Raw genomic sequence first — 22,975 nt, 5'->3', positions numbered from 1 at the left:
ATGGTCAATCTAGGCATATAGTTTTTGGTTGTACTATTCTTTCTATTTTTTATTTTGTCTGTTTTTATGATAATAAGTTTGAAAATACTTGAAAATACTTGGCAATTAAAACTAGATCTCCAAAGAAGAAAATCATTGGAGCCAGGCTTGGTGGTGTGTCCCTATAATTCTCGCTAATCTAGAGGCTGACAGGAGGATCACTTGAGCCCAGGAATTTGAGACCAGACTGAGCAATGTAGTGAGACTCTATCTATATTTGTTAAAAAAAAATTGTGACAAAAATTAGAAAATATAGAAAATTCTATGATAATGAAAAGACTTCACATCAGAACTTGTAGTTGTACCTAATTGATATTTATAGAAAAATTTATGCTTTAACTGGCTTGTACTGGGGGGGATGTTGAAAATTAATGAGATAAGCTTTCAATTTTAGATAAAAAATGAACAGAACATTCATACAGTCAAGACAGAACGTTTTTGTCACTGCAAATATTCCTCATAGTATCCTTCTATATCCCTACCGACTTCTTACCTTTCACCCTCAGCTGCTGGCAATCACTAATCTGTTACCCTATTTCTAAAACTTTTGTCACCTCAAGAATGCTATGTAGATGGAATCATAAGTAATCTTTTGGGATGGGCTCTTTTCACTCAGCGTAATTCACTGGGCATTTATTCAGATTGCTCTAGCTATCAGTAATTTATTCCTCTTCATTACTGAATAGTACTTCATAATATGGATATATCACAGTTTAACCATTCTCCCATTGTAGGATATCTGGATTGATTCCAGTTTTTGGCCCTTACGAGTAAAGCTGCCATCAACAGTTATGTACAGGTTATTATGTGAACATAATCTGCATTTCTCTGGGATAAATACCCAAGAGTGCAATTGCTTGGTCATATGGTAGTTGCATGTTTAATTTCTTAAAGAAAAGCAAAACTTTTCCAGAATAACTGTACCATCTTACATTCCCACAGACAATGTCTGAGTGATCCAGTTTTTCAAAATCCTTTGCCAATATTTCATGTTGGCACTCTCTAATAGCTGTTCTTATAGGTATATAGTGATATCTCATTTTGATTGTATTAGTATTTCCCTAATGGCTAATGATGTTAAATATCTTCTCATGTGTTGTTTACCATTTATACAAACATCTATACTATTTGTATATACTCTTTGATGATATATTTTTTCAAGTATTTTGCATATATTCTAATTTGATTGCTTTTTTGCTGTTGAGTTTTGAGAGCATTTTTAACATATTCTAAATGTTAGTCCTTTGTCAGATATACATATGAAATTTTTTACACTGAAGCTTGTCTTTTTAACTTTTTTTAAAGAATAAACTTTATTTCTTAGAGCAGATTCAGAATCACACCTAAAAGAATCAGAAGATGCAGACATGTATAGCCTCCCAATTATCAACATCCTGCGTTACAGTGGTACAGTTGTTAAAACTGATTTACCTCCATTGATACAGTATTACCCAAAATCTGTAATTTACATTAAGCTTCACTCCTACTGGTGTACATTCTATGCGTTTAGTGAATGACATGTTTCCACCATTAAAGTATCATAAAGATTAAGTTCACTGCCCTAAAAATTCTCTGTGCTCTGCCTATACGTTCTTATCTCCCTCCAGCACTAGGCAACCACTGATCTTTGTACTGTCTCCATAGTTTTGCTTTTTCCCCCGCATGTCTATAGTTGTAATCACACAGTATGGACCCTTTTAATATTCGATTCTTATACTCAGTGTAATATGCATTTCAGTTTCTTCCATGTCTTTTCATGACTTGTATAGCTAATTTCTTTTTTGCACTGAATAATATTCCATTAGTGGATATACCACTGTTTATCCATTCACCTACCAGTGACATTTGTGTTGCTTTCAAATTTTGACTGTTACAAATAAATCTGCTAAAAACATGTGTACCAGTTTTTGTATGAACATATTTTTTCACCTTCTTTGCGTAAATTTCATGGAGTGCAATTGCTCGGTCATAAAGTAGGAATATTTAGTTTTGTAAGAAACTGCCAAAATGTCTGGTTGATCTACATCCTTCTCAGGATTTAGTGGTGTCAGTGTTTTGGGTTTTGGCCATTTTAATAGGTATGCATAATATCTCATTGGTGTTTTGATTTGCATTTCCCTGATGACACATGATGTGGAGCATCTTTTCATATGCCTATTTGCCATTTGTGTGTCTTTGGTGAAGTCCATCTGTTCAGGTCTTTGTCCCATTTTTAATAGGTTTGAGTTATAAGAGTCTCTGTATTTTGGATAAGTCTTTTATCTGACGTGTCTTTTGTAAATACTTTTTTCTCCTTCTGTAGCTTATTTTATTCTCTTGGGAGTGTCTTCTTCAGAAGAGAAATTTTTTGTTGTAATGAAGTTCAGCTCATCAATGTTTTCTATTATGGATAATGCATTTGGTGTTATATCTAAAAGTCATCACGAAATGCAAGGTCATCTAGTTTTTCTTCTACGTTGTGTTCTAGGATAAAGTTTTGCATTTTACATGTAGTTCTGTGATCCATTTGAGTTAATTTTTGTGAGGAGTATAATGTCTGTCTCTAGTGTTGTTTGTTTTGGTTTTGCTTGTGGATATTCAGTTCTAGCACTATTTTTTTAAAAGACTGTCTTTGTTTTATTTGCTCCTTTGTTAAAGATCAGTTGGCTATATTTCTGTGACTCTTCTGAAAAGGATTGTAGAGAATTGATATACTTTCCTTCTTTTTTAAATGTTTAGTAGAACATACCAGTGAACCCATCTTGATCTTTTGCTTTTGGTTTGGAAAGATTATTAATTATTAATTCAATATCTTGGCACCTATAGGCCTATTCATATTTTCTATTTGTTTCCTAATTTTGCATATTGTGTCACCCAGGAACTGATTCATTTCATGTATGTTATTACATTTGTTGACATAGAGTTGTTCATATAACTCCTTTATTCCTTTAATGCCAGGGGATCTATAGTGATGTCACCTCTTTCATTTCCAGCATTAGTAATTTGTGTGTCCTTTTCTTTTCTAACCCTTCTTTTCCTAGTCTCCTACGATGGAAGCTTAGTTTATTTATTTTAGGTCTTCTTTTCAAATATATGCATTCAATGCAATAAATTTCTTTCTAAGTACTGTTTTTGTTGTTTTTCCACATATTTTGACATCTTGCATTTTCATTTTCATTAAAGTATTTTAAATTTTCTCTTGAAATTTCTTCTTTGACCTATGCGATATTTAGAAGTGCATTGTTTAATTTCCATATATTTTGGAATTTTCCAGCTATCTTTGTTTTCGATTTATAGTTTAATTCCTCTGTGATCTGAGAGCAGATACTGTGTAATTTCTATTTTTAAAAAATTTGCTGGGCTGGGCATGGTGGCTCACGTCTGTAATCCCAGCACTTTGGGAGGCCAAGTCAGGAGGATCATGAGGTCAGGAGTTCGAGACCAGCCTGACCAACATGGTGAAAGCCCGTCTCTACTAAAAATAGCTGGATGTGGTGGTACGCACCTATAATCCCAGCTACTCAGGAGGCTGAGGCAGGAGAACACTTGAACCTGTGAGGCTGAGGTTGCAGTGAACTGAGATTGCTCCACTGCACTCCAGCCTGGGTGACAGAGTGAGACTCTGTCTCAAAAATAAATAAATAAATAAATAAATTGTTAAGATGTGTTTTATGGCCCAGGATATTATCTGTCTTGGAGAATGTTCCTTGTGAGCTTGAGAAGAATGTGTGTTTTTTAGATGAAGTGCTTCATAAAAGTCCCTTATATCCTGTTGGTTATGTTGTTGAGTTCAACTGTGCCCTTCCTGATTTCATACCTATTGAACCTGTTAATTTCAGATAGAGGGATGTTGAAGTCTTCGAGTATAGTCGTCTATTCTGTTTCTTTGTGCAGTTCTTTCTGGTTTTGCCTTACATCTTTGAAGTTATATTTTGAGGCTCATATACATTCAGGATTGTTATGTCTTCTTGGAGCATTCACCTGTTTATCACTATGTAATGCCTCTCTTGCTTTGAAGCCTGCCTTGTCTGAAATTAATATATTAACTTCTACTGTCTTTTGACTAGTGTTAGCATGGCATATCTTTTTTCATCCATATACTTTTAATCTATATGTATCCTTATATTTAATAAAGTGAGTTTTTGTAGATAACGTATAATTGGGTTTTGTTCCTCACCCACTCTGACAGTCTCTGTCTTTGAATAGGTACATTTAGACCATTGACATTCAAAATAATTATTGATGTAATAGTTGGATTAATATTTATCCTATTTATTTTCTATTTGTTGTCCTTGTTCTTTGTTCTTATTTTTGTTTTCCTCTCTCTTTTTTTTTTTTTTTTGCCTTTTGTTGTTTTGATTTAGCATTTTATTTGATTATGTTTTCTTTCTTTTATTGGCATACGAATTACTTTTCTTTCTTTTGCATTTTTTAGTGTTTGCCCTAGAGTTTTCAGTATACATTTACAACTAATCCAAGTCCACTTTCAAATAACATTTTACTGCTCACAGGTATTGTGAAAACCTTATAATAACAAAATAATCCTAATTCCTGCCTCTGGTTTCTTATATTACTACTGTCACTCATTTTGTTTATATAGAAGCATATGTGTCTCTATAAAAGCATACATAATTCAGTACTTTGTTTCTGTGATTCTTTTGAACAAATTATCTGTTGGATCAATTAAAAATAAAAAAAATTAAAACTTGATTTTACCTGCACTTTTTCCTTCTCTGATGCATTTTCCTTATTTACATAGATTTGAGTTCTGACCTTTATTTAATTTTTCTTCTCTCTAAAGAATTCTTTTTACACTTTCTTGCATGGCAAGTCACTGGGAACAAATTCCCTCGATTTTTGTTTTCTTCTTCACTTTTGAAAGAAAATTTTGCAAGTATTAGTATTTTAGGTTGGGTTGTTGGTTTTTTTTTTTTTTTTTTTTTTCTCTTAACACTTTGAGTGTTTCACTCCACTCTCCTTCTTGCACTGTTTGTGAGAATCAGATATAATTCTTATGTTAGTTCCTGTATAGGTATGGTATGTGTTTCCTCTAGCTTCTTTCAAGAATTTTTCTTTATCTTTGGTTTTCTGTAGTTTTGAGAATTACATGCCTAAGTATAGTTTTTTTGTTTGTTTGTTTGGTTTGGTTTTCGACGTTTAGATTGGTGGATGTTCTCTGAGCTTCCTGGATCTGTGGTTTCATGTCTGACATTAGTTTGGGGAAATTCTTTTGTCATTGTTTCAGAAATTTCATGTATTCCTCTTTTTCCTATCCTTCTGAAATTTCCATTACACATATGTTATGCCTTTGAGTTGTCCTACAGTTCTTGGATACTCTGTTCTACATTTTGTTTTCTTTTGTTTTTTCTGTTATTTTTCTTCTTGCTTTTCAAATTTGGTAGTTTCTGTAGAGTTAACCACAAGCTTAGATTCTAACCTAAGCTGTGTCCAGCCTACATTAAGTCCATCAAAATTATGTCTCATTTCTGGTAGTGTTTCTAATCTCTAACATTTCTTTTTGGTTCGTATAATTTTTGTCTCTTTATATTGCCCATCTGTTCTTGCAGTCTGTGTACTTTATCTATTAGAACCCTTAGCATCTTAATCATAATCATTTTAAAATTCCTAGTCTGATAATTCCAACATCCCTGCCACATTGGACTATATTTTGCTCTTTGCTGTGCTCTTGAAACTGGATTTTGCCTTTGACTGTCTTATAACTTTTTCTTGATAACCAGATATATGTTACTGAATGAAAGGATCTGCTGTTAATAGGCCTTTAGTCATGTGGTACTGAGGTACAAGGGGATGGGGAAGCATTCTGTAATCTTATCTGAAGGTCTCAGTCTTTCAGAAAGCCCGTACCTCTGCCCTGTAAACTTCACAAGTACCTCTCAGTCTCTACAGTGCCCCCTTACTTGAAACAGGATGGCTAAACTGGTCTGGAGTTTGTTTTTCCTTTTGCCCAGGACTGTTATGCTCTGATAAAGCTCCAGCAGGATAGGCTGTAGTTGATCTAGTTTATCCTGAAGGTAGCCTTATTAGGAGCAGAATGCTTTGGTGTTTTTCACAATGGTTCCTTTTCTCCTTCCGTTGCCTGAGGCATGAAATTTGTCTCCAATATTCAGAGGAGGTTTTTCTTAAATATTCACCGTGAAAACCTGGTCAACCTCTTGGAGGTAAAAGTTTGCAGATGCTTGATTACTGGATTCCCCTGGAGTTTATCTCAGACTTGTTCACTCTGAACCTCTTGTAATTCATCAGTTATAATTTGTTTCCCTGCTTTGGTACTGAATCTTAGGGAGGTTTGTGCTTGGGAGTTACTGCTCCGGCAAACTACAATTCTCTGTACTTGCCTATTGGTCGCTCCAGTGTTTGATGGGGGGCTGTAATTAGACCTCTGACGTTAGCGCTCTGACAGATCCTAAGAAGAGTTGTTGATTTTTCAATTTTTTTTCAGCTTTTTTCTTCTAGGACTAGTGTTGACTTATAGCTTCTTACATGCTGGACCAGAAATCAGAAGTCCTAGCTCTTTTAAAAAAATTAATCTACTTAACAGTCTTTTGCAGAGCACAGGTCCTTTTATGGATAATATGTTTGGTGCCAAGTCTAAGAACTTCGCTTTGCCCTAGATATGAAAGATTTTGTCACTTTTTTTCTCAAATGTTTTGTACATTTGTTTTACATTTTTAAATCTGTGATCCATTTTGAGTTAATTTTTCTGTAAGGTATGAGGCTTAGCTTGATGTTCATTTTTAAAAAATTTGTTTTAATTATAGTAAAATGCACATAAGATTCAATTTACCATTTTAGCCATTTTTAAGAGTACAGTTGAGTGGCATTAAGTATATTTACACTGATGTGCAGCCATCAACACTAGCCATCCACAGAACTCTTTTCATCTTGCAGAACTGAAACTCTGTACCCATTAAACACTACCACCTCATTTCCTTTTCCTTCTGATTTCTGACATCCACAGTTTTACTTTCTGTCACTGAATTTCACAACTCTAGGTACCTCATGAAAGTGAAATCTTACAGTATTTGTCTAGTTTGAGGTCTTTTTTAATTTTTAATTTTACATAGTAATTTTAATAATACATGTGGGTAACATGAAATATTTTGATACAGGCATGCAAAGTGTAATAATCACATCAGAGTAAATGGGGTATCCATCACCTCGTGCATTTATCTTTTGTGTTATAAATAGGACAGTTATATTTTAGTTATTTTTAAATGTACATTATTTTTTACTGTAATCACCCTGTTGTGCTAGCAAATGCTGGGTCTTATTCATTCTTTCTGGGTTTTATTTTTATTTTTATTTTTTGGAACTATCAACTATCCCTGCTTCTCACGACCCACCCCCCCACCCCCACCGACCCTCAAGCCTCTGGTAGCCGTCCTTCTCTCTCTCCCCCTCATGAATTCAGTTGTTTTAATTTTTACCTTCCACAAATAAGTGAGAACATGTGTGCTTCTTATTTCACTTAAAATAATGACCTCCAGTTCCATCTATGTTATTGCAATGACAGGATCTCATTCTTTTTTATGGCTGAATAGTGCTCCGTTGTGTACATGCACCACATTTTCTTTATCCATTCATCTGTTGATGGACACTTAGGTTGATTCCATATCTTGGCTATTGTGAATAGAGCTGCAGTAAACATGGGAGTGCAGATATCTGTTTGACAAACACATTTCCTTTCTTTGGTCTAATACCTAGCAGTGTGATTGCTGGATCTTATGGTATCTCTATTTTTAGATTTTTGAGGAGCCTCCAAACTATTCTCCATCGTGATTGTGCACCAACCACTGTGTCCCACTAACAGTGTATGTGGGTTCTCTTTTCTCCCCATCCTTGCCAGCATTTGTTATTGAGTATTTTTCTGTGACTGGCTTCTTTTACTTAGCATAATGTCTTCAAGGTTCATTGTACATTGTACTTCAAGGTACATTGTAGCATGTATCACAATGTTTTTCTTTCTTATGTCTGAATAATATTTTTTGTCCATTTATCCATCAGTAGACACATGGGTTGCTTCCACTTTTTGGTTATTGTGAATAATGCTGCTCTGAACATTAGTGTACAAACATCTGTTCTACTCTGTGCATTTATTCTTTTTGACATATACTCGGAAGTGGAACTGCTGGATCATATGGTAATATTAATATTTTTGATGAACCACCATACTGTTTTCCATAACAGCTACACCATTTTACATCCCCACCAGTAGTACACAAGGATTCCACTTTCTTCACATCTTCATTAACACTTGTTATTTTCTGGGTTTTTGTATGTTTTTTTCTTTTTCATGGTAGCTATCCTAATGGATGTGAGGTAGTATTCTTTTTTTTTTAACCTGTGAGAGTCTGATTGCGTTCCTTCATTTAATCCCTTTCACTTTTTTCAAAACTCAGGCATATTTGAGTGAGTTTATTTCCAGGTTCTTAGTCACGCTCCGTTGATGTATGTTTCTGTCCCTTTGCTAATAGCAGCATAATGACTAACTTCATAAAATAAATTGGGAAGTTTTCTCTTATCTTCTGTTTTCTGTAAAGCAATGTGTAGAATTGGTGTTCTTAAATTTTTTTTTTTAATTTTAATTTTTTTTTATTATACTTTAAGTTCTGGGGTACATGTGCAGCACATGCAGGATTGTTACATAGGTATAGTTCTTAAATGTTTAGTCGAAATCTCTAGTGAAAACATCTGGGCATTTACATTCAATTTTAAACTTTTGTTAGTCAAACTTGTATCAACATAATGAGAGTGAAAAGGTAAAATCACTCTGAGAGGAGAAGTGAGAGAAGATAGTTGCAGTGTAACTAAATGAAGATTTGTATTTGAGATAAAGACATTTTACAGATTTCTAAGAAGCCAATCGGAATTTGGGCAAAAAGCATAATCAGGCATTTCATAGAAAGGACTTGTGTTCAAAAACCTGCAGAAACTCGTTAAAACTTGTTAGTTGTCAGGGAAAGGCAAATTAAGACAACCTTCTTCATGCCCACTAGAATTGGCAAAACTTGAGTTTCCTGCTACTGGCAGTTACAGCTATATGCTCTGAAGACTAAAGTGTTACTCACAACTTCATGTTATGTTCTCTGTTCTTTGGTGATGTAGAAAGAGCATTTAATTCAGACTAGGGATTTGGAGAAATTAGACAATATTTTTTGGAGTGTGTGCTGTCTCTGTTATGTTTTTGAAACACTCTCCACAAGCCATAGAAAAGTCTGCCTTCTTAGGGGAAAATACTCTTCTTTGGCCTTTATTGTCTTAATAGATGCCTTTTTAGGTATTCCAGTGACTTTTCGTTCTAAACAATATGATTGTTTTAGATGTTTCTGTGTGCACTACTTATTCTCGTTGTTCAGTTACTTCTTTAAACTTTGTGCTTTGAGTTTCACAGAATTCTTAAGCATGCCTAGTTTGAACTGTAGCAGCTCTAGAGTAAGGTGAGTTTCTGACCCTCACTCCTATTTGATTTCATAAAGTTCCTTTTTTGATCTTAAAAGCACAAGACTAAAATAAGATTATTTGGAGTAAGATTTTAATTAAATTCATATTATATTCCATTGCCATTATTACTTGAATGTGTGTATGGTTGGATAGTATAGCTCCATAGGTCATTGCCTTTTGGTTTTGACCAAATCAGAAAGGCATTCCTGATCATTTACTTATTAGAGTTTACATTAGAATATTGTTAGGATCTAGACCCTCAAAGCTTTAGGCTACAATGCTCTCATATTGCTTACAAATACTCTAGCACTGATTCTCCCAAGGGTTGTAGGAGTAGCCTTACGTGTGCTTTTAAATCAGCATTCTGCACATGGACTAATAGTTTCTCAAGATGATCCAGGAAAATGAAGTGTTTTTTCATTAGTTTGGGAAGTGGTGTATGGGATAGCACTCCAGCCCACTCTCAAATGGATACAATGCATGTTAGCATATTAAGGCTGGGTTCAGTGGCTCATGCCCTAATCCCAACACTTTGGAAGCCAAGGCAGGTGGATCACTTGAGTCCAGGAGTTCGAGACCAGCCTGGCCAACATGGTGAGACCCTGTCTGTACTAAAAATATAAAATTAGCTAGGCATGGTGGTATGCACTTGTAATCCCCACTACTCAGAGGCTGAGGCAGGAGAATCACTTGAACCTGGAGGGCAGAGGTTGCGGTGAGCCGAGATCGAGCCATTGCACTCCCGCCTGGGGCGACAGAGCGAGACTCTGTCTCAAAAAAAAAAAGTTTTGTTACAGGAAAGGGGTCTCAATTCAGACCCCAAGAGAGGGTTCTTGGATTGGATCTAATGCAATAAATAATTCAGGGCAAGTCCGTAGTGTAAAGTGAAAGCGAGTTTATTAAGAAAGTAAAGGAATAAAGGAATGGCTACTCCATAGACACCGCTGGTTGCACATTTTTATGGTTATTTCTTGATAATATGATAAATAAGGGGTGGATTATTCATGTCTCCCATTTTTTAGACCATATAGGGTAACTTCCTGATGTTGCCATGGCATTTGTTAACTGTTATGGTGTGGGTCGGAGTGTGGCAGTGAAGATGACCACAGGTCACTCTCGTGGCCATTTTGGTTTTGGTGGGTTTTGGCCTGCTTCTTTACTGCAACCTGTTCTATCAGGAAGGTCTTTATGACCTGTATCTTGTACTGACCTCCTATCTCATCCTGTGACTTAGAATGTCTGCGAATGCAGCCCAGTAGGTTTCAGCCTCATTTTACTCAGCTCCTATTTAAGATGGAGTAAATAGTTCACACGCCTCTGACAGTTTCATGATCAGTCTTGTATTGTAAGGATAGAGGAACTTAATCCTTAATTTAAAATCTTATTTTAAACAATATTAAAATCCTGGCTGATTTTATTTAACCCAGCAATTCCTAAATTTACTTGTTCGTTAGCCACTATTTCCCTGGGTTACTGCGTATATTAGGAGGAACAGTCTTTACAAAGTGAACTTCTAGGATACTGGCAATATGTCACTAATCTGTACTAACTTTGCAGTTTTCTATTGGTTCCAGGTTGTCATATGGTTGGCCTCTGATATTTTCATACAAACTTTATACTTGACAACTGACTCCTGCTTATAATTCCTTACCAACTATAATACATAAATGCCTCATTATCTGTGCCTGTAATTCTTGATTTTAAGTGAAGAACAGTAAGGTATTAGCTTAGTCACTTTTTTTGGTGGTGGGGACCAGATATTGAGATGCTGATCACTTTGCTGTCCAAGTAAAATCTAGAAAGGAATTAATCTGCTTGTATCATGGTTGATGGCAGTCTACCCAAAAGATTGTCAGTTTTATATATATTTTAGATGTAAGCCCTGTAAGAATAACAGATGACCTCTTTTGTCTCTGTATGCTCACCTCCGAGACAGTCAATATACTTTCTTTTTCTTTTTTAGAGACAAGGTCTTGCTCTGTCATCCAGGCTGGAGTGCAGTGGCATGATCATAGCTCACTGTAGCCTCAGACTTCTGGCTCTAGCAATTCTCCTGCCTCAGCATCCCACATAGCTGGGTGTATAAGCACACATCACCACACCTGGCTTATGTATTTTATTTTATGTTTTGTAGAGGCAGGGTTTCGCTGTGTTGTCCAAGTTGGTCTCAAACTCCTGACTTCAAGCAGTCCTACTGCCTTGACCTCCCAAAGTGTTGGGATTATAGCTATAGCTATAGCTATAGCTCCCAGCCCAAACTTTTAATTATAGCCCAGGAGACATGCTGTGCCATAGACATACACTGTCCAGCACAGTAGCCACTAGTTACATGTAGCTTTTGAATACTTGAAATGTGGCCAAATCAGATTGAGAGTGTTTTAAGTATAAAATACACATTGGATTTCAAAGACTTAGTATGAAAAAGATCTAAAATATCTCCATAATGTTTATATTCATTGCATATTGAAGTGTTAATATTTTGACATATTAAAATACTTTACTAAATGTAATATACTTTTTACTTCTTAATGTACTAGGTAATTTAAGATTTCTGTGGTTTGTATTATATTTCTATTGGATAGTGACTCTGTAGGCCCTTTTCCCATGAACTGATAGGTCTTAGAGACTCAGCCTGATTATCTAGGTTGTTAGAAAGCTTTCTCGTCTAGGGAAAAATTCTGGTATTTTGCAGTTTTTCTGTGTGGGTGTGTTTTTTAAACTATTGACCGAAAAACAAATGATTCCTTATCCATATATTGCTTTGAAGTAGCCCAAAAAGAGATTACTACCAGACATTCCTACATAGAATTATCCTTTAAGGCACAGGGAGAAAAATGAAAAATCTAGACGTTTTTAACTATATCCTTAATAAATTATTTTACCTATTTCCACTAATAACTCTTCTATCTTTAAAAATATATCAGTTTTGATATCTTCTTCTCTAAAGCATCATTTGAACATTGAGGAGATTAATGCATAATTTTTTTATCTCCTGAGATAGCGTACTCCTTTATAGATTGAAATGCTTTTAGGTTAGATTTTCCTTCCTTTGGTTCTCTTACTGCCTTGTGGAAGAGAATTTTAATATTAACTATCAAATTGGTTTTTATATTTTTTTGCCTTGGTTATAAGAAAAATTCTGTGATTCTTGGGTTTAAGTGGAGGACTGTAGGACCTTGAACTTGGTGACTTTTTTTGGATCAAATTTGGGATACTGAACTGTTTACTGCCCTAATAAACTCTTAACTCTAGAAAAGAGTAATAAGTCATATCTTGTAAGTATACCTGTAGGCCATTTAACTACAGTTTTAAGAAATGTTCTCATTAATTTATATGAGACACTGGCATAGTCCTTAATCTGCCCATGAAGCATCATTGCTTGGATAAGCCATCTTAATGGAATTCTCATTTTAACTTCAGCTCTTTAAACCATTTCCATTTTGGTTTTCTTTTTTATAGTCTCAGTTAAGCACCTAATACCATGGGTTGGTCTAATGCTTTTCAGTTTAAAAAAAAAAAAAAGACTTGGACATACAAAGCTTGTCATCTATTGGTGACACCTAAGGTACATTCAAAAAAGTGAAGTCACTTACATGTATCCCCTTGTTTTTCTCAATTTAAAGATCTGCCTTATATCTGACACAAGTTTTTCTTAATGTAACCTTAGCTACTAAGCTATGTGGATATATAACTTCTGAAACTATGCTGCAGGGGAAGAAGAGTTGTTTTCCCCACTACACAATCCAGTGATGTTGTCTTGCCTGTATTTTAGATTCTTTTTAAATGTTTGTAAGTATACAAACTGAATAACAAAAAGTTTAAAACGCTTTTTAAACATTTGAAAAGAAACTAAAGACTTAACTTCTCATCTCCCAGAAAGAACAGTTATCTTTATGGATAAGTCGCAGTGCATGCAGCTGTCTCATGTTTCATTTCATTATTTTTATGGGGATTGTTTCCTGTTCTGTAGACCAGGTAAATTTGCTCATATTTGGAACCTGCACCTACCTCTGAATGTTCAGCACTAGAGGTCATTGACCTTTAACTTATCTTTTTTACTGACAATACGTAATGTTTCTATGGAGAAGGAAGTTCCAGAATGGTGAGACTGGGGCACAAAATGTTCTTCTTGATTAAAATCCCAGTGTAAAATAGAGGTATTATTATCAGACATCATCGTAGCATTTTTAACTGTATAATGGAGCCAAATAAAAACCAATGTGTGACGTTGTACAAGTCATTTTTTGTTCTTAATTTGTAAATGAAAGGGTTTGACTAGATTTAGTTTTATATAGCATTTATTAAGAACCTATTACGTGCTTGTTATTACAATATGGCTTCTTATATAAATGTTAAATCTTTATTAAAAAAACTCTGGAGGAGATGCAGCATATAGCTAGTAGTTATAGAATTGGAATTCTTCCTTTTTTTTTTTTTTTTTTTGAGACAGATTAGTTTTGCTTGCTCTTGTTGCCCAGGCTGGAATGCAATGGTGCCATCTCAGCTCACTGCATGCTCTGCCTCTGCCTCCTGGGTTCAAGGGATTCTCCTGCCTCAGCCTCCCAAGTAGCTGGGATTATAGCCATGTGCCACCACATCTGGCTAATTTTGTATTTTTAGTAGAAACGGGGGTTTCTCCATGTTGATGAGGCTGGTCTTGAACTTCCGACCTTAGATAATCTGCCCTCCTCTGCCTCTCAAAGTTTTGGGATTACAGGCATGAGCCACCATGCCCAGCCAGAATTCTTCCTTTCAAGACCATGTTTTTGGTTCCTACCATGTTTTTGGCTCCTGCCATATTTACCATGGTGTTTCTTACTAGATAAATTTATTTGAAGATTTCTTTTTAGCTTTAAGGAATGTATTATATGTGCATATGCTTTACTGTTATTTGACATGTTTGAGTCCTGTTGACTCTTTCAGTTTTTAATATTAATATCAACCTGAAAATGTTTGCATGAAGAAAACTGGGAAAGTACATGGATTGAGACTAAAGAGAGCAGCACAATTTGTTTAGTACTCTGCCTCCCCAAAATACAGATTTTTACAATCCTGTTAGAGCAAATTAGCTATTTTTAAATATTATATGGTAAAATTCAGCATTTGGAGCAGCCAGCAATCATATAAGGAAAGATACCTATACATGGAAGGACAGCAAAAAAGGAAAATAACTCATTAGAAAGCAAAAATTAGTCACTATATTCTAAACTTTCAAATAATAGTCTTTTTGTATCACTCAGTGGTAGCTTAGGTAAATACTGATTAACAGTGACTCAGTAGACATCAATTAAAATGGCCCAATCTTTGATTCTTAGTTTTGTATACAGCCTTCTCCTGTAAATTTTAAGTGTTTCACAGTTTACATCAATGTCAGAAGGTTTTTAGGCCTCAAACTCTAGTCCCTTAGCTGTAGGTCCTACATATTTTATTTGCTTTTCCTTTTAAAAGGATCTGCTAAGTCCTTCCCCTCTTTTTTTCTTTTTTTCTTTTTTAGAGATGGGGTCTTGCTATGTTGACCAGGCTGGTCTTGAACTCCTGGCCTCAAGCGATCACTTCCTTAACAGGCGTAAGCCACTACACCCAGCCCCCTCATTTAGCTTTTCATTGTAAAAAATTTCAAATATATGTAAAAGGAAAGAAAAGACAATGAACTCTCGGGTCTTTATTATTCAGCTTTAACAATTAGTTTTGTAGCTAATCTTATTTATCCGTAACGCTTCATCGGTTATTTTGAAGGGAATCCCAGACATCATATCACTTTTACAGTTTGTTTGAATCAGTATCCTTATAGCTACTGGTTGATATCTCTTAAACTCTAGATGCCTTTAAAAAATTTTTCTTGCAGTTTTTTATTTGTTGAAGAAACTGGATCCTTTGTCCTATGGAATTTCCCACCATCTGTTTTTACTGATGTTATCTTCATGTAGCATATTCTTCTTCCCCTTTATTACAATAAATTGGTAGAGATATGTTTTAATATTTCAGCAAGAATACTTTGTAGGTGGTGGTGTGTACTTACATTGGGAGGCTGAGCTTCTTTTACTCTAATGGAACATACTTCCTTGACTATACTGAACTGGATATAATGTTGCTCTAGGGAGAGATGTTTTTCTTTTGAGGGCATCTGAGACAAAAGTCATTCTAGGTTCTATTCTTCCGCCCTTATACTCCCCACTCCCCCCACCACAGTCCTCGCCTTTGAACTTTAGGTTAGGGATTGTTGGGAAGAGATTATTACCCACCTGTTGTATGCTCCTAAATTATTTAGTTAAGAATATAGAAACCAAATGACTATTCTGAATAGTAGCAAATACAGTATATCTAAAAAAGTTTTTCCCATCTTTTTAGGTTTTCTGTGGTACATATAACCACCATCCCTACAGGGAAGGTTCACCTAGCATTGCTGTATCAAGTTCTGAATATATCATTGCCCTTTTGTTCCTAGGCTTTCTTGAACATTTTGCAAAGACTTAATAAATGATATTTATAACATTACAGTTTTCTGGACTTTGAACTAATTCAGCACTAGCAAGGCCATATTCTCATCCTGGGGGTGAGAAAGCTCAGATGCACTTAAGTGATGTATTTGCTTCTAGTATTCCAGAATCCTCGAAAACCCATCTTCCTGCAATCCACCCCTTGAACCTGTTTTAATACCCTTTGACTTGTATGGTTCTAATATAAAGTTTGTATCAAAGACCATAATCCAAATACTTTTTTCCACACTGCTATCCCTAGCTTGCTTCCCTCTCTCTCCCTTCTCTTTCTTTCTTCCATCCTTCCTTTTATTGATCACATGTTTATAATTGCCTAATGCGTACCAGGCAAAGTGCTAGACTCAGGAAGCAGGTTAACTAGACATAGGCCTGTGTACAAGGGAAAGGTTGGCCCAGTGGGACATTTAATTATTGATATAAAAAATAACTATCACGTCACACACAGAATCCAGGAAAACTCAACTCCCAAATGTGAAAAGCAAAAGTTAAGAAGAAAATAAAATATCTTTCTGAGCTCACGATAAGGAAGATTTCTTAAAACACATCAAAAGCAATTTTCATAAAGAAAAATATTAATGTTTGACTACATTAAAATAACTTTCTGTAGGACAATAAACACTGTAAAAAAAAAGCAACGTGCTGCTGATGGCGAGAAGTTATTTGTAACTCAAGTAGTTGTCAAAAGATTAGTATCTAAGGTATAAGAAGAGCTCCTGTTAGTAAATAAAATAATAAAAACCACCACGTAGAAAATGGGGTAAAGGATATAAGTAGGCAATTCACAGAAGAAAACTTAGTGGTCAGTAAATATATTAAGGTGTTCAACCTCACTGATAAAGAAATGCATTTTAAAACAACAAAATGTTTCATACCCATAAGATTGGCAGAAGTCTGTCATTACCTGTTTTGGAGAAGACAGAGAAAAATCAGTGTTATATCCAGCCAATGGAGTATAAATTGGCCAAAATTACCTGGAAAGGCAATTTGGCAATAATCAGAAAGTTGAAGATCAACATATTGTAGTGCTTGTGTTGTGTATGTGTCCAAGAAAAAGTCCTGCAATATGAATAACAAAATCTACATACCAAATGTTTGTTGCAGTGTTGTACATTACAGTACGGAGCTAGAAATACCATAAGAGTCCATTATTAAAGAATAAGTAAAGTGGTATGTTCAAACAATGGAATATTATGTATAGTAGTTTGCTAGGACAGCCACAACAAAGTACCACAGACTTGATGGCTTAAGCAACAGAAATTTATTTTTTACCAGTTCTGTCGGCTTGAGGTCCAAGAGAAGGTACCAGCATGGCTGATTCTTCCTAGTGCTGTATCCATTCCATTAAACAGCGCTCAGGGGTTAGGGCTTCAATACACAAATATGGGGAGGGGTCTGGACACACAATTTAATACACACTTCTGTGTAACAGCTACAATGGATAAACTAGAATGTATCAAAATGGATAAACTTCTAATGCCTATTAAGTAATTTTTTTAAAAAAAGAATGATACGTGCAGCAGAACTTCATGCCTGTGAAGTAAACAAAACTATTATATTGTTTATGGAGGTAGTCAGCATTTATAGTAAATGTATATACACTCATGGGAATAATAACTTCTGGATAGTGGTCACCACTGAGAAAGGAATGATGGAATGTTATAGGAAAAAAATCCCATGGGGACTTTATCTGTAAAGTTTTCTTCCTTAAGGAAAAAAGCAAAAAGTTCAGATTTATTCAGACTGGCTAGCAGGTACATGGGTGTTATATTAGTCTTTATAACTTTCCTATATATTTGGAACCTGATAATATAAAAAAAGCAAAGAAAATATTATATCAATGAATGAAATGTTATTAATCGAAGTTGAAAATTCATTTGAGTAATATGATCTAGTAATCAAATATTAGGCACAAGTTACCTCATGATAAAGTTCATTCTTCTGGTTGAAAGTAGTTTTTATGTTTAGAACAACAATAAAATCTGTAATTCTTTATAGTATCCTATGTCAAAAGCAAGAAGTTTACTTTCCACATATAAAAAAGTTTGAGCTTTTGAAATAACTCATTTGTAGAGCATTGAATTGCATATACTAGGGAACTTCTAATAATGTGACACAATACATAGCATATGACATTTTGTTCCAGAGCAGTGGCTCTCAACTAGGAACATATGGAAATGTGTGGGGCAATTTTGGTTGTCAGAATGTCTAGGAAGCACTGCTGGCATTTAGTGAATACCATCTTATGATTCCAAACATCCTATAATGGTTTTGATAAACCCATAAAGTAAAGCAAGGTGCCATCCTAAGTGTTAGTACCTGGTTGAGAAACATTGGTCTATAGGTTAATTTCCTTTAGTGAAAAGTAGAGTCTCTAAAAATTCACAAGAGCAGGCAAGCACTATGAACAATGACTATTTCAAAGGCAATTTGGATTACAGAGAAAAACAGGATTGTTACTTTGGAGTCTGTTGATTAGGCACTAATATCTAAAGCAAGTTTTTTTCTTAATTTTATGATCCTAATTTTATTAGGTAAATTAATAACATAAAGATTAACCACATAAAGTGTACTATTCAGTTGCATTTAGTAACTTTATGATGTTATGTAGCCATTACCTCTATCTAGTTCCAGAGCATTTTTCATCATCCAAAAGGAATATGCATTAAGCATATCACTTCATTTCATCAACCCCAGTCAACCACTTGTCTGCTTTCTGTCTCCCTTGATATAGCTATTCTGGAGATTTCGTATACAGGAAATCATACAAGATGTGACCTTTTACATCTGTCTTCTTTCACTTAGCGTAAAGTTTTCATGGTTTATCCATATTGTAGCATGTGTTGGTACTTCATTCCTTTTTATGGTTGAATAATATTTCATTTTAATAATATATCACATTTTATTTATCTTTTCATCACCGTTGATGGCCATTTGGGTTGTTTCCTCCATTTGACTGTTGTGAATAGTGCTGCTATAAACATTCAGCGTGTTTGTGTAGAGGTTTTTGTTTGCATACCTATTTTTATTTCTTTGAGTCAAATTGTTAGATCAGGTGGTAATTCTGTGTTTTCGCTTTTTGAGGATGTGTCAGGCTTTTCAAGAGCAGCCATACCATCTTTCATTCCCACAAGCAATGTACAAGGATTCCAATCTCCCCATCCTTACTAACAGAATCTATTGCTTTTAAGAAGACAAAATAAATGAATTTAAATGTCTGCATGGTGTGATTTTTTTATTTTTTATTTCCTTTTTTTCTGGCTACATCTTTATAGAATTAGCCACTATTATGACTATTATTATTTTTAAAAATAATATAAAATTTTGTTTTATATTATATGAGCAAACAAAAGCAAAAGTACATATTTTTAATATGAGCAAGTATAAGGTAAAAATAAGTTTTGCTATGATGGACTGAGCTAAGTCACAACCTGCAAAAGGGATCTAAAGTCAATGTGTTTTTAATGGAATTAATTTTTTTATAGGAGTAGAAGCTAAGAGTTTGATTTCTTCTGGCAAGGATAGAATGTAAGAGCTTCTCCTAGTTGATGTATTATAGGGTCCCTCCCCTATCTCAGATTTTCTTTGGGTTAAATCTAGTATCTGGTATTCACAGATACCTCTGTTTCTACAACACAAGAAATTTGAATCAAGTATATAGGAATTGTGAGTCACTCTGACTTCAGAATTGAGGACTCCAAATAAATGTAAAAATAGCATTGAACTTTTGGATAGAGGCTAAACTTGGTGTTGGAAGGGATAAGTGAGAGTCTCCTAGAATATTTTCTGCAGTAAAAAACAGTTAACCAACAATTTGTTGAAACTGGGGAAACAGATTATGAAATGTTTCTGGCAAACAAGATATCTAAAGGTTTTTTCTGTCCTACCGTTGCTTACATTGTATTACATATTATGTATGTTTGGCCCATGACTGATAATTTATTGTATCTTGCTTAAATTTGAATAGAGGGAAATATTACTTGGTATTTTTGTAATGTATTTCTTTGTGTGAAAGCAGGATTAGACTATGTTGTTGTTTTTTTTTTAATTTTTAAACACGTTTCCTAACATTTACTATTTCTTTTGTATAATTTCCCTGGATAAGAAAGCTTTATCCAGCTTCACCCTGTAGTTTGATTTAGAGGAAACAAAATGTTTTCTCGAGCTGTATTTCCATTGCTTAACTTTTTATCTGGTTTGTTTTTATCTGCTTTATTGCTAGTGTTTTCCCCCTCTTCCCTGCTACTTTACATCAATAACATTCTGATGATATGACTTGATATGTAAATCTTGAAAGATATAGAAAATGAGTGGTTAGCATGTTCCATAAATGTAATAGTTATGATACCACAGCACAATTATGGTACTGATACTTTGTTTTTTAAAATCTAATACCAAAATGCCAGATTGATACTATTTAATTAAAATTTTTATAAAAATAAAAGTTATTCAGCAAAACTGGAAGTTCAATGCTTATCGTATCAATTATCAATAATCATGAATTTAAAAAATTAGAAGAATATTAATGTTGAGCATACATTATCATTTGGACAAAAATTATTTGCAGATAAAATTAGTAATATAGTTTTATTAAAAAATAAAAAATGGCCTCAGAGACTGCCTGTCTACTGGTTCCCAAACCACACGTGCCTTCCCTGCCTGGGTCTTGTCGCAGTCACCACTGCCACTGCACCATCGCTTTCATCACCAGGCAGTTCATTTACTCTGTGTCCTCCTTGTCCACAGCCCTGGGCAAGAAAAATCGTCATCAAGCACATAATGGTCATCAGCATCACACACACTGCTGCAGTGACCAGCCACACAGTAGTGTTGCTAGACCAGACAGAGGACATCTTGGCAGAATATAAAAAGGGAATTGAGAAGAGCCTTGGGAAAGTGGCAAAGAAGTTGTTTGCAGAAAACACTAAGGCTGATGATGAATTTGTGGAGAAAACCCTAAGCAGCATATCAACCAGCAGAGATGGAGCATCCATAGTTCACAGTACAGACCTGGTGGTAGAGGCCATTGTAGAGAATCTACAGGCCATTGTAGAGAATTAAGCTCTCAAGAGGCTGGACAAGTTTGCTGCCAAACATACAGTTTTTGCCAGTAATACTTCCTCCTTGCATATTGCAAGCATAGCCAATACTACCACCAAACAAGACTGATTTGCTGGCCTCCATTTACTCAATCCAGTGCCCCTGATGAAACTTGCGGAGGTCCTTAAAACACCAGTGGTCACCCAAAAGACATTTCAATCTTTGGTAAACTTGAGCAAAACCCTGAGAAAAGATCCTGTTTCTTGCAAGGACACTCCTGGGTTTATTATCAGCTGTCTCAGGATTCAACACCTCATGGAAGCAGTCAGGCTGCATACATAAGGTGATGCATCCAAGGAAAACATTGATACTGCTATGAAGGTAGGAGCCAGGAACCCCATGGGCTCACTTGAGCTTCTAGATTACGTTGGGCTGGATACTGTGAAGTTCATTATGGATGGATTGCATCAATAGATTTCAGACCAGCCCATCCTTGAAAAAGCTGATGGCAGAGAGAAGTCTGGAGAAGGATTTTACAAATACATATTATGCTCAGCTTCTCTGGCTCTGCATAGAACTCCTGTGAGCGCTTACGAGCCAGTACCCAAAGTTCCTGTGAGAATACTCTTTGGTCACACCTTCCCTCACACAGCACAGTTTATTTGATATGCATTTTGATTGTAATCTATCTGAAGTAATTATTACACTAGTTACAGTAGTAACAGATTCTACCATTAAGAACTAATTCCCATGTTAAGTCTGTTTATTTCTGTGTATTTTCTAAAAAGCTTTACACCTTTGGTGCCTTGGAGCAAATGCTGTCATTTTGGTAAAGAACTGCCTGAATTCATTCTCTCGAAAAGGGGAAAATACTTGCTCTGAGAGTGAGAGTGAGAGTATATTGTGCTCATTCTTGCTGCATGGCAGTCACAAGCCATTGGCACAGACAGGGTATATTTGTGGAGTGCGGCAGCAAGCAGCACCTGAATCTTGCCTTTATGAGAACATTTTCCCCCTTGCAGCTTTGAGCCTTACCCTACCTTCTGGGTACAACGTAAGATGTTATGTCTCCATTCAACTCATCATCAAGACGCTGCTGCTGCAGGGGTGGGCTTATGTCCATGCACTTGGTTTGCAGTAAGAAGTCGGTTTTCCTGGCCATTCAGTTCCACAGAGTGTAATAATTACTATCTGTCTGGGTTTTTTTCCTTGAGAAATCAGTGTTCCAAATTGCCTGTAAATGGACTCTAATAAAATACAATCTTTTAGTCTGTCAAAATTTTAATTGAAATAAATATGTGTAAAATAAAATTGTTTAAGAAACCCCAAAATAATAAATGAACATTTAAATTATGAAATATTTAAAAGTCATATATTATGTACTTTTATAAAATGCAGGCTCACATGTGCATTGGTGGTTTGTTATTGAGTGATATGCATATTTCTGTGCATGTTTTTCCAGTTGCTGAAAATGCTTGATCTTAACTAGTTGGAGTAATGGTAAAAAGATAGATAATTCCAAATATATTCTTCTAACTCCTTTGTCTATAGATAATTCAATTTCTTTTTTGATAACTTTGAAGTTTTTTAATTTAAAATTTTATTTACTTGAATTTTCATATATTTAATTTTTAATCAGAGTTTTAGGTTCTTATAATTTATTGACTCAAAAAGATATTACAAAACCTGCTGAGAAAAACCCCAGTTATCCAAACCACTAACTCATTGCCTGTTAGAGAGAGCCAGGTCCTTTCTCTTCTGTTACCCCAAACAGTGACAAACATTGGCCAGAGAGGAAGGGAGCCCTGCTGATGGTGAAAAGGCCAGCTTCCTGGGTTATCACAGAGGGTAGAGAGTGATTTCAAAGAGCAAACAGAAAATAGCCAGCCTAAACATTTAATTTCTAAGACATCTCTTTTTAACTTTCTAAATATACTTTAAAAATATATATTTGTGTTTCT

General features: G+C 35.1%; 1 protein-coding gene and 1 pseudogene across 1 annotated transcript in view; both read left to right on the top strand.

The window, feature by feature from the left end:
* Window positions 1–22,975, top strand: part of RFX7 (regulatory factor X7) — a 165,896-nt gene that overhangs the window by 29,427 nt on the left and 113,494 nt on the right. The window lies entirely within an intron of this gene.
* On the top strand, window positions 20,579–21,488 carry LOC105729152 (hydroxyacyl-coenzyme A dehydrogenase, mitochondrial-like; annotated as a pseudogene).

The sequence above is a fragment of the Aotus nancymaae genome, unplaced genomic scaffold, assembly GCF_030222135.1.
Source record: "Aotus nancymaae isolate 86718 unplaced genomic scaffold, 86718_ANA_hifiasm-v0.15.2.pri h1tg000062l, whole genome shotgun sequence".
NCBI lineage: Eukaryota > Metazoa > Chordata > Mammalia > Primates > Aotidae > Aotus > Aotus nancymaae.
This window is presented reverse-complemented; position numbering and strand designations above follow the sequence as displayed.